The 14,222-nt window shown below is 50.5% G+C and overlaps 1 protein-coding gene across 2 annotated transcripts in view; it reads right to left on the bottom strand.

Annotated features, from left to right (window-relative positions):
- Positions 1-71: 71 nt before the first annotated feature.
- LOC111181317 (uncharacterized) overlaps positions 72-14,222 on the bottom strand; it is a 28,990-nt gene continuing 14,839 nt past the window's right edge. Inside the window, exons 3-4 of one of the 2 annotated variants that reach the window (XM_089918239.1) lie at positions 12,755-14,134; positions 72-11,240 (exon numbers count right to left, since the gene is read on the bottom strand). The gene's annotated coding sequence lies outside the window, so the exon portion shown is untranslated. Of the gene's footprint in view, positions 14,135-14,222 lie in introns of both variants that reach the window. The other variant, XM_089918238.1, reaches the window with a different exon arrangement.

The following is a 14,222-nucleotide window of genomic DNA, read 5'->3' as shown; positions in this document are numbered from 1 at the left end:
GTGTGTTTTTCGTCTTTATATCTCCAGGCTCTTACAGGGTGTCTGGTACCTAAGAGACATGCAATAAAAGTTTGTACAGAGGGTGCTGAGCGCCCCAGCCCAAGCATACACGCCGAGGATGTCGGTCTGTTACCGAGCTGTTAGATATTATTTCAGTTTCAGTAACTTAAAGGACTTGGAGCTCTTTTTAGATTTACTAAAAATTAGAAATCCGTTCCCCTTCTAACAACAGAATTACATGTTTATTGTTTTATGAACAGTTGTTTCAGCAACATGGCATCCAGCACCTCTAATTATAAGCCTTTTAAAACGCATTCCTCTTGGTGGTAAGTTTGACCAAGGCTTAGACAAGAGGCGTTTTGTTTTTTGTTTAAACAAGAGCATCTCAGACACAGGAGAATGATGAGATCTGCTCGCTGCCAGGAAGCATGTCGGATCCTTAAACTCCTTGTTAGCTCAGGCGTGTTTTGCTTATCTTTAGGGTTAATCATTCTTGGAAGAAATTCCTCACCTTGTTCCTCTAAGTCACAGCAAAAAAGCTTTGCTCTAAGTGTTTGCTCTTAGGAGGAGGGGTTGCCGGGGTCACACAGCCTCTCTCTGCCCAGACACAACTCCATGCTGGGTGTGGGCGCCGCTGGGTAGTCACGAAGCCATGTGTCCTGCGCTAGGCAGGCGCAGCCACCACCAGAAGGAACCCTGTGTCAGAATGAGATTTGGGTAAATTATCCATCAGTCCCATCACCAATCTCCTCCAAGGCATTGTGCTTTTGAGAAACTATTAGAGGATCACAGAGCCAAAATACCTCCCAAACAAAGCAGCTTTGGGGCTATAGACACCCTGTGATCTGCCCAGGAGCCAGGGAGGTGCTGAAGTCCCTTCCACAGCCCTTGAGAGCCAACAGCACCCATCTCACCCCTGTGCCCTCACACTGGCCACTTGAAACCAGACGGGGTGGGGGGGAAGCACCCCTATGATGGAAATAGGCAAACACGATGAATCAGGTCCAGTGCACCACTAGATCCCGTGTCAAGTCAAGCCTTCTCATCCTCCCACAATGGGATGTATTTAAAGACAGAGCAACTGACCAGCCCAACACATTATTTCTAAAACCATGAGTTTTAGAAAGATTAATATTATTTGGTTCCTGCCTTCAAGGGGTCTGTCTGGGACATAAAACATGGACGTATGAAAAGATGACTAATAATGTCAGCCTCTCAAAGTGACCTCTGTAAGTTTCTTAACCACCCTGCATCTCTGTTCTCCCATCTGTGAAATATCTGTAAAATATCTCGCAGGAAACATAGGAGGTTAAATTAGATAAAAATATATATAAAGCATCTAGCATGTAGCATGGCTGGTAGTGTGTGCATAATTAAAAGTGGTCGGGCTTCCCTGGTGGCGCAGCGGTTGAGAGTCCGCCTGCCTATGCAGGGGATGCGGGTTCGTGCCCCGGTGCGGGAAGATCCCACATGCCGTGGAGCGGCTGGGCTTGTGAGCCATGGCCGCTGAGCCTGCGCGTCCGGAGCCTGTGCTCCACAACAGGAGAGGCCACAACAGTAGGAGGCCCGCGTACCACAAAAAACAAAAAGTGGCCATTATTATTATTATCATTATTATTATTAATTAAAGAAGAAAGAGGTTGGAAATGAGGAGGTGGCAAAAAATTAAGATTTGAAACAAGTGAGCCGGTGGCAGTAGTTTCCGTCTACAGACCACTCAACAGTTAAAAGGTCCGTGTCAGGTATCTGGTCTACCGTCGAGGCCCACGTAGCGTTAGAACCTGAAAAGGGAGAAGCTCTTGGCTCTCACACCGATTCTGCTGGTGGCTTCAGGCTTCTCTCAGAGCCTCATCTATCACAGAACTCAAAACAGGACCAAGAGAGAAACAGCTGTTACCCAAACCTACTCAGCTGGCCCTGCACCAAGGTCCCAGGAACCTCGGCAACGACACACAGAACTCACAGCGAAGCTGATGTCCACAGGAGCAGAAGGAATCACATGCCCATCGGGACACGTTCTGAATGGCTGCGTCTCTGCTGTGCTTTGAAAAGGAAGCTCTTGCCATGGTAACTGGGTCACCCTGGACCCTCTGAGCAACCACAAAGACAAGAAGAACCGATCTTGTGTTTCCTTCCAGGAAGTAGAAAATAATATTTCATGTGTTTTTTAGGAGGATTCTCTTAACGATTTACTTGAATTTTACACCTCCCTCACCTTGGAAATCCAAACATATAAATGGAAAATGTTTTGATTTTGTATGCACTAGGACTCAGAGATACGTCTACTTTATATGCTCAAAAGAGGTGGCACGTGGGCAATGTGCTAACAGAGGGCTTCTCGCGGGCAGTATCGTCCATAGCTACCACTGCCTGTGGGTTATTGTGTCGGTCAGTGTCCTTAGATGTAAGCGACAGAAGCCGATTTTGCTGTTTTAAGCAAAGTGGGAATTGATTAAAAAGGTATTGAGAAGCTCAAGACTCTCTGGGAAGGATGGAGAGGCAGCTCGGACGCTATGCAGACACGAATGGCCTTCTCCACCCACAACAAAAAAGGCCACCGCTGGGATAGGGTGGGGAGGATAAATTAGGAGTTTGGGATTGAGATATACACACAACTATATATAAAGTAAGCAAACAAAAAGGACCTACTGTAGAGCACAGGGAACTCTACTCAATGTCTTGTAATAACCTATAATGGAAAAGAATCTGAAAAAGAATTTATATATATATATATATACACATACATAACTGAATCACTTTGCTGTACACTTGAAACTAACACAGCATTGTAAATTAACTACACTCCAATCAAAAAAGGCCACTGCGGGCTTCCCTGGTGGCGTAGTGTTTGAGAGTCCGCCTGCCGATGCAGGGGACACGGGTTCGTGCGGTCCAGGAGGATCCCGCTTGCCACGGAGCAGCTGGGCCCGTGGGCCGTGGCCGCTGGGTCTGCGCATCCGGAGCCTGTGCTCCGCAGCGGGAGAGGCCGCAGCAGTGAGAGGCCCGCGTACAGGGGAAAAAAAAAAAAAAAAAGGCCACTGCTGCACCAGAAGTCCTCTTGACACGGATGTCACAGACCTAGTTCCTGCTGCGGCCAGAGCCACGGCCCTGGCCACCGGGGACACTGGACGCAGCCTCTTGTCCCCCCCACTGCATGGATTCTGCACCACCTCTGTCCCTTCACACCACTGGATTCTGACACAAGGTTTGGCCTGGGTGCATGATCGGTGGAGCCCAGGCAGTGTGTCCATTCTGAACTGCACAGGAAGCTGGGAAAGTGACCAGTCAGCATAGTCAGCTTCTGTACCGGGGGCTGTGCTCTGCCATTTAAGGCAGGAGATGCCGCAAACCCAGGGGAAGGGTTCAGATCAGGAAGAATGCTTTTGGCTATAGCACTAGCTTATCCGACTGTAAGCGGCTTACACAAGGACTTACTGTCTCATAAGGAGGAGTCCCGAAGTGAGTGGTTCCAAATATGTTAAATTCAGCCACCAAGCACGTTATTACAGACCCGGGTGTGTCCGTCTCTCTGTCCCACTGTCCACAGAGCACTGGTCTTCACTTCCGGGCTTGGCGCCTCGTGGTTACAAGACGATGGTCACAGCTCTGGAAGTTACATCTTCAGGTAAGCAAGTTCCAAGCACATAGAGTGGGGTTTCTCTCTGCAGATCTCTTTTTACCAGGAAGGAAAACTTCCACCAGAGCTTTTACAGGCAGAATACAAATCCTTGGCCAGGATTAGGACACATACCTATGTCCTTGCTGCAGAGAAGGCTGCGAAACCAAGTACCTGATACCTTCAGCCTCCAAAATGGGGTGTGGATCCTGACAAGAAAGAGAAAGCCGGAAGAACAGTTAGGCCACCGACGGGATCTGCCATCGCCACCCTCCTTAGAGATGCTGGGTGGCTCCTGGGCTGATGTTAGAGTGGGATTTCCACTGGGCTTCACCCTGCATGAAAACTCCATCTTTCAGCAATACATGCCTGATGGGCTTTGCTGGGAAGGGTGGTGAAGCTCTGCCCGGGCTCAGCGGGGAGGAGTGATGTCATCTCAGTGCTGCCTGCCTGCTGTCGAGAGAACCGAGGAAGCATGGGTACACGAGCCACCATGTGCCACATCCGATCTGGAGAGAGGCCGGCCTGTCCTGGGGATTCCCTTCACGTCCTGGCAACGCTTCTCATCCTGCTTTTGGAGAGCCCGGCGCACCGTGGTTAGTTCCAGTGGGGCGGCCGTGGGCCCGGCGCTCCCATGCCATCTCAGCCATCCAACGGCATCGCTGCCCTCCTGAGAGCCAGGCTATTCCTTTGCTTGTCATGCCTTTCCGGATGAAATGACTGGGACGAATCCTAGAGGCTGGCAGCCACCAATACTGGCTGGGGGAGATCGACTGTGTTAGGCCCGGGAGCCAGGGCTAGTTCTTCAAATGTTTATTTCACCCATCATGGCCACTCTGGGTAAATGTTAACAAGGGTGTTAACAAGCAAAAAGGGGGAAACAAACTCACCCCTGGGTAAGTGAGAACAAAAAGACACAGAACCATCCTGCCACTGCCCAGGGGAAGCAACAGGCACATTGAAACCACTCCCACTTGGGCAGTTATACAGAACTTCCCTCTCATATCACATTTTCCAGAACTGTGCCAGGGGGTTACCCAACTGACCAAAAATTCTACATGGATTACTCTCTCTCCTTTGCCCATGAACTCAGTCCGAGGCGGGGGTAATAGGGGAGATAGGAAACGTTTTATAGACTTAATTTAGGGAGACTGTTCATTCCATGCGCCTTTGCAGAGGAAGGCACTGTCAGGGGACCACTGCCACCACTGCGGGGGGACCACGGGGCATGCGGGCTGCCTCTTCCCAAGGTTCTTTATCAAAGCCCCCAGGCTGGCCTGCGCAGAGGGGAGGGAAAGACCCCAACGGTCCCAAAATCCTGCTTCTGCACCTGGCGACGCAGGGATGGAGCTACACTGCCGGCCCTGGTCCCACCCCAAACTCCATCCGTGGAGCTAAGATGGGGCAGCGCAGAAAAAAGCTCCCATAATCGAAGTATTGTTTTGATAAAATACTTTTATTTTGGAAAAACCGAGACTTAGGAGCATTTCCAAGGGAAAGCGTTCACTTTACACTGATTTGCCAGGAGAGTAGAGAACCGCATAATTTCTGCGGTGACAAGAGAAGGGTCCTGCTGGGAGGGGCCGTTTGATCAATCCTACTTAGGGAGATAATCCGGGGAAAACTCAGACGAAGAAACTAGAACCTCTGTTCCTAAATGCTCAGCAACAACCCGATTTGGAATATTTAGTAATAGAACTTACGTCTGAGAGCGAACGGATGTGAGGTCATGGTCAGGGGACAGACCCAGTGCCTTGGAGGTCTCTGGACCCCTCCTCAGACCGGAGCAGCCCTGCCCACACAGCTGACCCCCATCCCTGGGAGGAAGTGGGTCTCGAGATAATCCAGTCCAGGGCTTCCCATCCTTCTATGAGGAGCAGCACAGCACCGCAGTGAAGAGGGTGGACTCTGGACTCAGGCTGCTGGAGTGACATCTTGGCTGGGCCATCACCACCCGGGAGTCGACCAAGAACCTTGAGCCGTGTGATTTGGAAGCAACAATGCACAGAGAGCAGGGAAAACAGCGCCGGCACAGCTCAATAGCAGCTGTTCACAGCACGGCTTAGACCCAAGCAAGGGGGGCCCTGCCTTGGCCCCAGGCTTCACGGGTCCCCGATCTAGCCCCACGCCCGTTGGGGTGAGGATGTGTCCACCTGGAGCCCACGACTCTCTCTGGACTACGTTCCAGGTCCTTGGGAGCCCGAATTTCCTGCCCAAACTTCCTGTTCCCACCTTCAGGGCCGACATGGACCCGTTCCCCGGGTCTCTCCTCCCGGGGTACCACACCCCAGGCCTTAGGGGTAAAGCAGGGCAGCTGCTGGCGGGCTGTGGATGGGGCTGGGAGGCCTCTCGGGCGTTGGGGAGGAGACGAGGCAGGTCGCAGGCTGACAGCAGGCTGGTCCTGCATCCCTGCGTGTTATTAACCTCAAAGTGCCAGAAGTCCTAAATCTGAACCTGCTCCTCAGGTCATGATGAAGGTATACTTGCAAAGACAGGAGGACAAGAGCTTATTCTGTTCGACCATCTGATGAGTAACTTTTAAATATTTAGGCCGACAGGTTGAGGACCTCTGCTCGTGCTGGGCCTTGGGACCCACGAGTGTTAGGGCAGAATGACTCCCACAATCCGTTGCGTTTCCATCACCAGCCACTGTACCAAAGGGCCCTGATGCTCCCCTGCTGCACACGGAAGAGTCCACTATGTCCTGGAAGCACACGTTTAGGGCTTCATTATTACATGTATGCTTTAAGGGAAGCTTGAACCAAACACTGAAGAAACAACAGCACGAACAGGCCGCAGCCCTCGGGGAATGGCCATCTCTGCCACCAGAAGGGGAGTCGGGGGGCCCGGCTCCAGAGCTACTCCCTTAGCGAGGCTCAGCTCCTCCCGCCCCAGCTTCTCTCTCTGTGTCTCTGACACAGTCATTCCCCTTCTAGAAACGTATGCTATGGAAACAAGCAGGATGAGACTGTGAGCCCCAAGCCCAGGGCAGTGATGTCTTCCTAACCCCAGGAGGGTGCCTGGTGTGTCATGGGCGCACAGTGCACGGTCACCGAATGTGTGAAGGGGTGGCCAAGGGTCTGGGAAGAAAGACACTTACTGAGACATTATTTGTAACAGTGAAAATATGGAAACAATCTAATACCCAAAATTAGAAATATGAGGAAATGAAATATTGAACATCTAAATGATGGATTGTTGAGCAGTCATTAAAAGTTATCTCTTAGTCATGTACCACAATGTTCATTGCAGCTCTATGTACAATAGCCAGGACATGGAAGCAACCTAAGTGTCCATCAACAGATGAATGGATAAAGAAGCTGTGGCACATATATACAATGGAATATTACTCAGCCATAAAAAGAAATGAAATTGAGTTATTTGTAGTGAGGTAGATGGACCTGGAGTCTGTCATGCAGAGTGAAGTAAGTCAGAAAGAGAAAGACAAATACCGTATGTTAACACATATATATGGAATCTAAGGGGAAAAAATGTCATGAAGAACCTAGGGGTAAGACAGGAATAAAGACACAGACCTACTAGAGAATGGACTTGAGGATATGGGGAGGGGGAAGGGTAAGCTGGGACAAAGTGAGAGAGTGGCATGGACATATATACACTACCAAACGTAAAATAGATAGCTAGTGGGAAGCAGCCACATAGCACAGGGAGATCATCTCGGTGGTTTGTGACCACCTAGAGGGGTGGAATAAGGAGGGTGGGAGGGAGGGAGACGCAAGAGATATGGGAACATATGTATATGTATAACTGATTCACTTTGTTATAAAGCAGAAACTAACACACCATTGTAAAGCAATTATACTCCAATAAAGATGTTAAAAAAAAAGTTATCTCTTAAATTCCAGTGGGATGGGAGAATTCTCACAGTAGAATTTTAAGCAAAAAAGCAGGATTTAAAACTATATATAGAATATAAAGCATAAATCTAATTGTGTGTGAAGAAACACACATACACACACACACAAATACACACACACATCAATTAAATCAAGGTGTTAACAGAGTTGTTATCTATAGTTGTGGAATTCTGAGCAATTTTTAATTCATTCTTTTGGTTATTTTCAAAATTTTCTACAATGTCCATATGTGCATATATTACTAAATTAATTTTTAAAATAGAAACCCCATAAACACAATTAAAAGTGAAAAAGGGTACCAAAGAAAAATTTTGCAATATATGTGTCATAAAATTCCTATCGTTCATTTATAAAGAACTCACATGCATCGAATAGCAAAAGATGAACACCCTCAGAGAAAAACGGGGTAAAGTCTATTGTGGTAGAGATTAGCTTCCCGCCTAAATCCCTCACCCACACCCCGAGGTCCTGGTTTCAATCCGGGTGCCTGCCCAGCTGCACTGCATGTCCCGGCATCCCTTGGAGGAAGGTGTGTGGTCTTGCGACCAGGTTCTCTCCAGAAGAGAATGATGAAAGTGGCATGTACCGATTTTATGACTGGTCCCCAAACCCTGGGGGTAGTTTATGAAACAATAGAACCCCATTTCTAAACTTAACGTTTACTGAGCTATTAACGAGAGCTCAGCACTTCACACACATGATCTCATTTAATCCTATCAACAACCCCCTGGAGAAGTATTATTATTCTCCGCACTTCAGAGATGAGAAAACTGACACCAGAGACTGTTTACACTGTGGCACGTGGTATATGTATGTACAGAAATGGCCTGAAGAGTATATTCAAACATTTTAGTGGTTATTTCTGGATGTTCAGATTGTAAGTACCATATGTTCATATTTTCTCAACAAACATATATTACTTGTATAATTTTTAAATGGTAGAAAACTTTTAAGTGACAATAATTCATTAGAATTTTATGGACAATAGACTGCACTGCACAGACATTAGCCAAAGAACTTTCAGAGGAGTATAAATTATCCTTCCTCTCTCTTTATTTTTTTTTTTAGTACATTCTCTGCACAAAAAACAATTTTCACTTCCACAATTGTAAACCAAATCTGAAAGGTTCAAAAGGAGGTCAGACGATCTAATAATTACTGCGACTTAAAAATGTACCTTGCCCCTCTGAGGGAGGGAGACCCTCTGAGTCACCATCATCTTATAACGATCATGACCTACAGCCTGGGTCATTGAGTTCATAACAGATATACCAGCATTAATTAGCATGCTTTAAACCAGGGGTTGGCCTGTTTTTTCTGTAGAGAGCCAGATAGTAAATATTTTAGGCTTTCAGGTAATACGGTCTGTTATAACTACCCAGCTGGGCATGGCTGTGCCCCAGTAAAACTATTTACAAAATTAGGCATCTGAGGGACTTCCCTGGCGGTCCCTCAGATGGTAAAGTGGTAAAGAACCTGCCTCACAATGCAGGGGACGCGTGGGTTCGATCCCTCGTCAGGGAACTAAGATCCCACATGCGGTGGGGCAACTAAGCCCGTGAGCCTCAACTAGAGAGCCCGGGTGCTGCAAATTACAGAACCCACGTGCCCTGGAGCCTGCGCAACACAACTAGAGAGAAAAAACCTGCACGCCACAGCTAGAGAGAAGCCCGCGCGCCATTACAAAAAATCCCGTGGACCGCAAGGAAGATCCCACGTGCCACAACAAAGACCTGATGCAGCCAAAAAATTTTTTTTAAAAAAGCATCTGGGGCTTCCCTGGTGGCGTGGTGGTTGAGAGTCCGCCTGCCGATGCAGGGGACACGGGTTCATGCCCCGGTCCGGGAAGATCCCACATGCCGCGGAGCGGCTGGGCCCGTGAGCCATGGCCGCTGAGCCTGCGCGTCCGGAGCCTGTGCTCCGCAACGGGAGAGGCCACAACAGTGAGAGGCCCGCGTACCGCCAAAAATAATAATAATAATAATAAAGCATCTGGCCTCTGAGCCACGCTTTGCCAAGCCCTGTTTCAGACTCGCTATTCAAAGTGTGGACCAGCAGAATTGCGTCACTGGAGAGCAGGTCAGAAATGCAGGATCTCAGGCCCCTCACAGACCTGCTCTTCAGAATTTGCATCTTTAGTAGGATGCCCTGGTGACTTGCATGTTCATTCAAGTTTAGAAGCTGATTCTCAAGCATGTCTGCTCGCTGGTGTCACCTGGGGAGTTTGTGTAAAAAGCACCGATGCCCAGAGATTCTGATTTCTTTGGTGGGGGCTAGAGCCCAGGCATGGGGATCGTTAGAGGCTCCCAGGTGATTCTAATGTGCAGCCACAACTGTAGACCTACAGACCTGGTCATCTGAGCATATCCCTAATCGTGACTCAAACCCAAAGGACACCGCCCATGAGAAAGACAGAAGAACATCCAGCACCCCTGGCTCAGCTATTGAGAATGAAATGCGCCTTGTTTGCCCCTAACCCTGAGGATGAGCCCTGTGAGGACCCTTCCACCGAAAGGCGGAACTGCCACTGCTGGTTTTCGTTATCTCTAGCAGGTTCCTGCGTGGCTTTCACAGACTTGGCCACGGAGTATGCTGGGCCCTGGGAGCTGGGCCAGCCACACACAGCAAGAATCCAGCCGCCATGATTCAGCTCCAGGAGAACATGGAAACGCCTACATGTCACTAATCCAGAAAGGACGGATGGCCGCGGGAGTCGGGAAGGATCACGTGATCAGAAAGCCTAACCTTAATTTCACTGCGGAACATATTTACAAGAAGAACAAACGTAAAGATGCTGAACGCCAGACGGAGTCCTTCGGAAGTTTCTTGGGGGGTGGGGAGGGGGGACGTGATAGCATGAGTTGCACCGCTCAGATCCTTTGGGGACCACCCAAGGCAAGGCACCAGTGAGAGTTTACAGTTTATTAGAAAATTGGAGGCTGCTTGTGCAGAAACTCCAACCGGGTCAAGAAGAGCAGTGCTACCCGGCAGTGATGCTCCAATCTGATCCACGGGACCTGAGACTGCATCCCTGTTTGGAACGAACCCACAGGCCAAGGTTCAAAGTCTCAGAACGATGCCTGCTGAGGTGTTCAGGGGCCAGGTGTCATAGGGGCCGTGACTTGTGCTCAGTAATCGAGTCTGGGTGCTGCAGCTACTCTTTCTTCTGTGTGCTAGTAAATTAATAAAGAAAATGGGCAGAGTTTAAAAGTCTCTGTACTAGTTATCAGGAAAATGCAAATCAAAGCCGCAACAAGATACCACCTCATACCTGTTAGGATATCCCCAATCACAAACCAGAAAATAACTTGTGTTGGTGAGGATTTGGAGAAACTGTGACCCTTGTGCACTGCTGGCTGGGACACAAAAGGGTGCAGCCGCTTGGGATAACGGTATATGGATAATGGTATATGGAGGTTATATGGAGGATAACGGTATATGGAGGTTCCTTAAAAAATAAGCAAAGAATTCCCGTATGATCCAGCAATTCCACTTCCAGGCATATGTCCCAAAGAAGTGGAAGCGGGGTCTTCAGTAGGTACTTGTGCACCAGCGTTCACAGCAACGTCATTCTCAACAGCTATAAAACACGACCCAACGACCTTGGCCCCCCGTCAGGTCGTGCTGTGTGAGTGAGGGCTGCCCCTCCACTTGCCTGTGCGTGCAGGTGAAGGCGTGTTCATTCATATTTGCACCTTCTATCTCTGTGCAGAGCTCCTGGATCAATTCAGTTGCTTGGAAGACATCTTAGACGGGAAGGGGTCAGGGAGTGAAGGGGACAGAAGCTTGGTTAACATCAGTGCTGAAGTTCCCCACCGCGTTCCAGGAAGGCCACAGAGACTGTTATGCATTGCAAAGCTTCCAGACTGCTGGGTAATTAGCCGTGGGCCCCCTTGGTGCCCTGGCCTCCCTGGCCCCTCCCCTAGCACCCCCAGATCTCTCCATGAGCTGCATGTAAAGGGTCACCCGGCACAGCTGAGAGCCTCTGGAACCCTCCTCAGCCAACGCCCAAGCTGACTCTTGGGTGCCCCTGCCTTGCATGTTGTGATATATTTTGCAGTAAGAGCTCCATTTGTGTTGATGGTTTCAGGTAAGAACAGACAGCAGAGAAAATAATGCCAGCTAGGAGATCCACAGGTGCAGAGTACGCTGGCCTGAGCCTCTCAGGGCCCTTCCACCACGACCCAGCGGAGCCCTGGGCCCCGGCAGATGAGTTTCAGATGCCCACGCGCCGTGCAGAGGTGAGACCACCCTGGCAATAAGCAAACAGGGGGCGGCAGACTCCTGGCACGAAAGTGCTCTTGGCTCTGTGCCAGTGGGGTGAATCACACAGGGCTTTGGAAAGCTTCCTGGCGAACACGCACCTAGGACGGACGGTTTGTGACAAGGGCCGGCTGGAACCGGAACAGCCAAGCGCTGGAGGGAGCTCACCGCTCGGCCAAGGGCAGGCTTGTCCCACCTGAGCGGGCCCTGCAGAGCGGCAGCTCCGTCGCCGCAGCGCACTTCAGGTCATGCCAAAGCGGTGAGCACAAAAGGATGCATACTTGGCATTTTAAGGAGGAGAGCCATCGCTCTTTACCGTCAAATGCACACTCCCGGGGTAACCTCAGGCTGGTTTGGACATGCAGGATGGGAGGCAAGAACCGTAAAGATGGTTTACAGGATTGATTCAGACACAAATTAGTGCAGTTTGTCAGATACCGCACTACTGCCTTGCACAGCACGTTTTCCAGGGCAGAGGCCATTAGGGGCTGGAAACCATGGCTAGTGGGGTGAGAGGAACGTCTCGTACCGAGGATCCACTCCACACGCACCGGGGGACGCAGTCCTGGGCCTCGTACTGGTACCCAAAGCTCAGCTCGTCCAGCAGGACGGGGCTGCTGGCGTCCAGAGCTGTGGGCAGTGTGAGAGATAAAGTGTCACACTCACAGACACACCTATACACACACACACACACACATACGCACTTACATACACACACTCACTGTGAGGCCACGAGAGGCTCATGCCTGGATGGCGTATAGAAATAATGAGTTAACGTGAATGTGGTTTCAAGCATAGACACTGATTTCAGTTCTGAGTAAGGGATGAAAGTCGGCTGAACTGGGTTAACTCCGACTCAGACAGCCTTTCTGGTAAAGAAAGGCTCTATTTTCATGCCAAGCGGGCGGCCTGGGCAGGACGAGCTTCCTGAGGCTTTGGCGGCTCCCCCTACCGCTCCTACCCCCACGTCTGGCAGCGTGGAGCTGCGTGTACTCACACGTCTTGCTGACTCCACCTCATTCTGTTCTCTTAGAAGGAACTTCAAGCTGCTGCATGAAAATTCCATGTTGGTGACGGGAAAACGAAGCAAAGCCCCAAAGCCGCTTTCCCGACCAGCTTCCCGTGGTTGGGGGCGGGGGTCCTACAGGAGGCTGGGAAGCTGGGGAAGCTTTCTTCCTTCCCTGCTGGCTATCGGCACTTACTGATCTATTTACTTGGAGGAGAAAAGAGCTGACAAAAGAGACTGTCTCCCGAATTCTGTGTTGAATAAATCAGCAGAGCGCACCCCTCCGGAGAAGAGGGGCGGCCCTCAGGGCATCAGGACCATCACCCCCAGGCCCTTGAGGGAAGCTGCTGCTGGGGGGGCGGGCGCACCTCGAGGGCCCGGATGTGGGTCCCCCGGAGGCACAGAGCCGGAGAAACCCCAGCAGGCCCCGCAGGCAATGACCCGCACCCCCTGCTGTGCTGGGGGTCTTCAGGGCAGTTCGGCAGCTCTGCATCTTCCCTGACTTTCTCCACCGGTTCAGGGTCCTGACCGCTCCCTCCATCACATCCAAAGGACAGTGAGCTGGCCCGACGGGGCCGGGCCCATTGCCCTGGGCAGCCACCCCTCAGGCCCCTCCTGTCCCTCGCATTTTCCTCCCCGTCCTGTCCTCTCTCTTAGACGATGTCTTAACTAGTGTCTGGAGCTCCAATTTCCCTTGAGTTCGGCATCTCAGACTCAACCAAGCCCCAGCTGAGCTCAGGGGCTCTCCCATCCCCTCGGGTGCCCCTCCCCCATCAGAGGTACCATCAGGCAGGAGCACAGCTCACAGCCCTGCTACCCTCCCCCAGGCCCCGCATCTGGTTGGTACCAAACCTGACATCAGTCCCTTTTCCACGGTCCCTCTCCTGCCCCTTTCCTTCTGTTTCCAAGGGAATTTTCTGACTCAATGGACTCCTACCTGCCCACCCTGCCCCACCAGAGACTGTCCCCCAATAGTGTAGAGCACAGCTGCTACCAGGGGTCCCCCAGGATAGGTCTGCTCATGTCACACATGCTCTCCAACACACGTGCCTGGGCATGCACACACACACACCACACGCCACTCACCCACACGACATACACCCAACACACACATACACAACCACCCTCCCCCAACGCACGTGTACACACATGCGCGCACACACAGCTCTTCATAACATTCAGAATAACACCTCTAAACAATGCCCAGCCTGGCATGCAAAGCTCCCACGGCAGCTCCAACCCACTTACCCAGCCTCTTCTCCCACAAGCCCCCGATCCAAAGATGACACGTTGAGGCACTATTTGAAATGAGCCCATTACTTGCAGTGGAAGGAAGTTTTCCATGGAATACTTTGCGGTTGCTCGTCTGTTCTGTAAACAACAACAAAAGCTGTATATATACACACCCACAGAGGTACATATACACAGACATGTGCGAACTAGATATTTTAATGTATTC

This window comes from Delphinapterus leucas, chromosome 10 (genome assembly GCF_059928025.1).
Source record: "Delphinapterus leucas isolate spDelLeu-1000000601 "Yukka" chromosome 10, BTC_Dleu_Yukka2, whole genome shotgun sequence".
NCBI lineage: Eukaryota > Metazoa > Chordata > Mammalia > Artiodactyla > Monodontidae > Delphinapterus > Delphinapterus leucas.
This window is presented reverse-complemented; position numbering and strand designations above follow the sequence as displayed.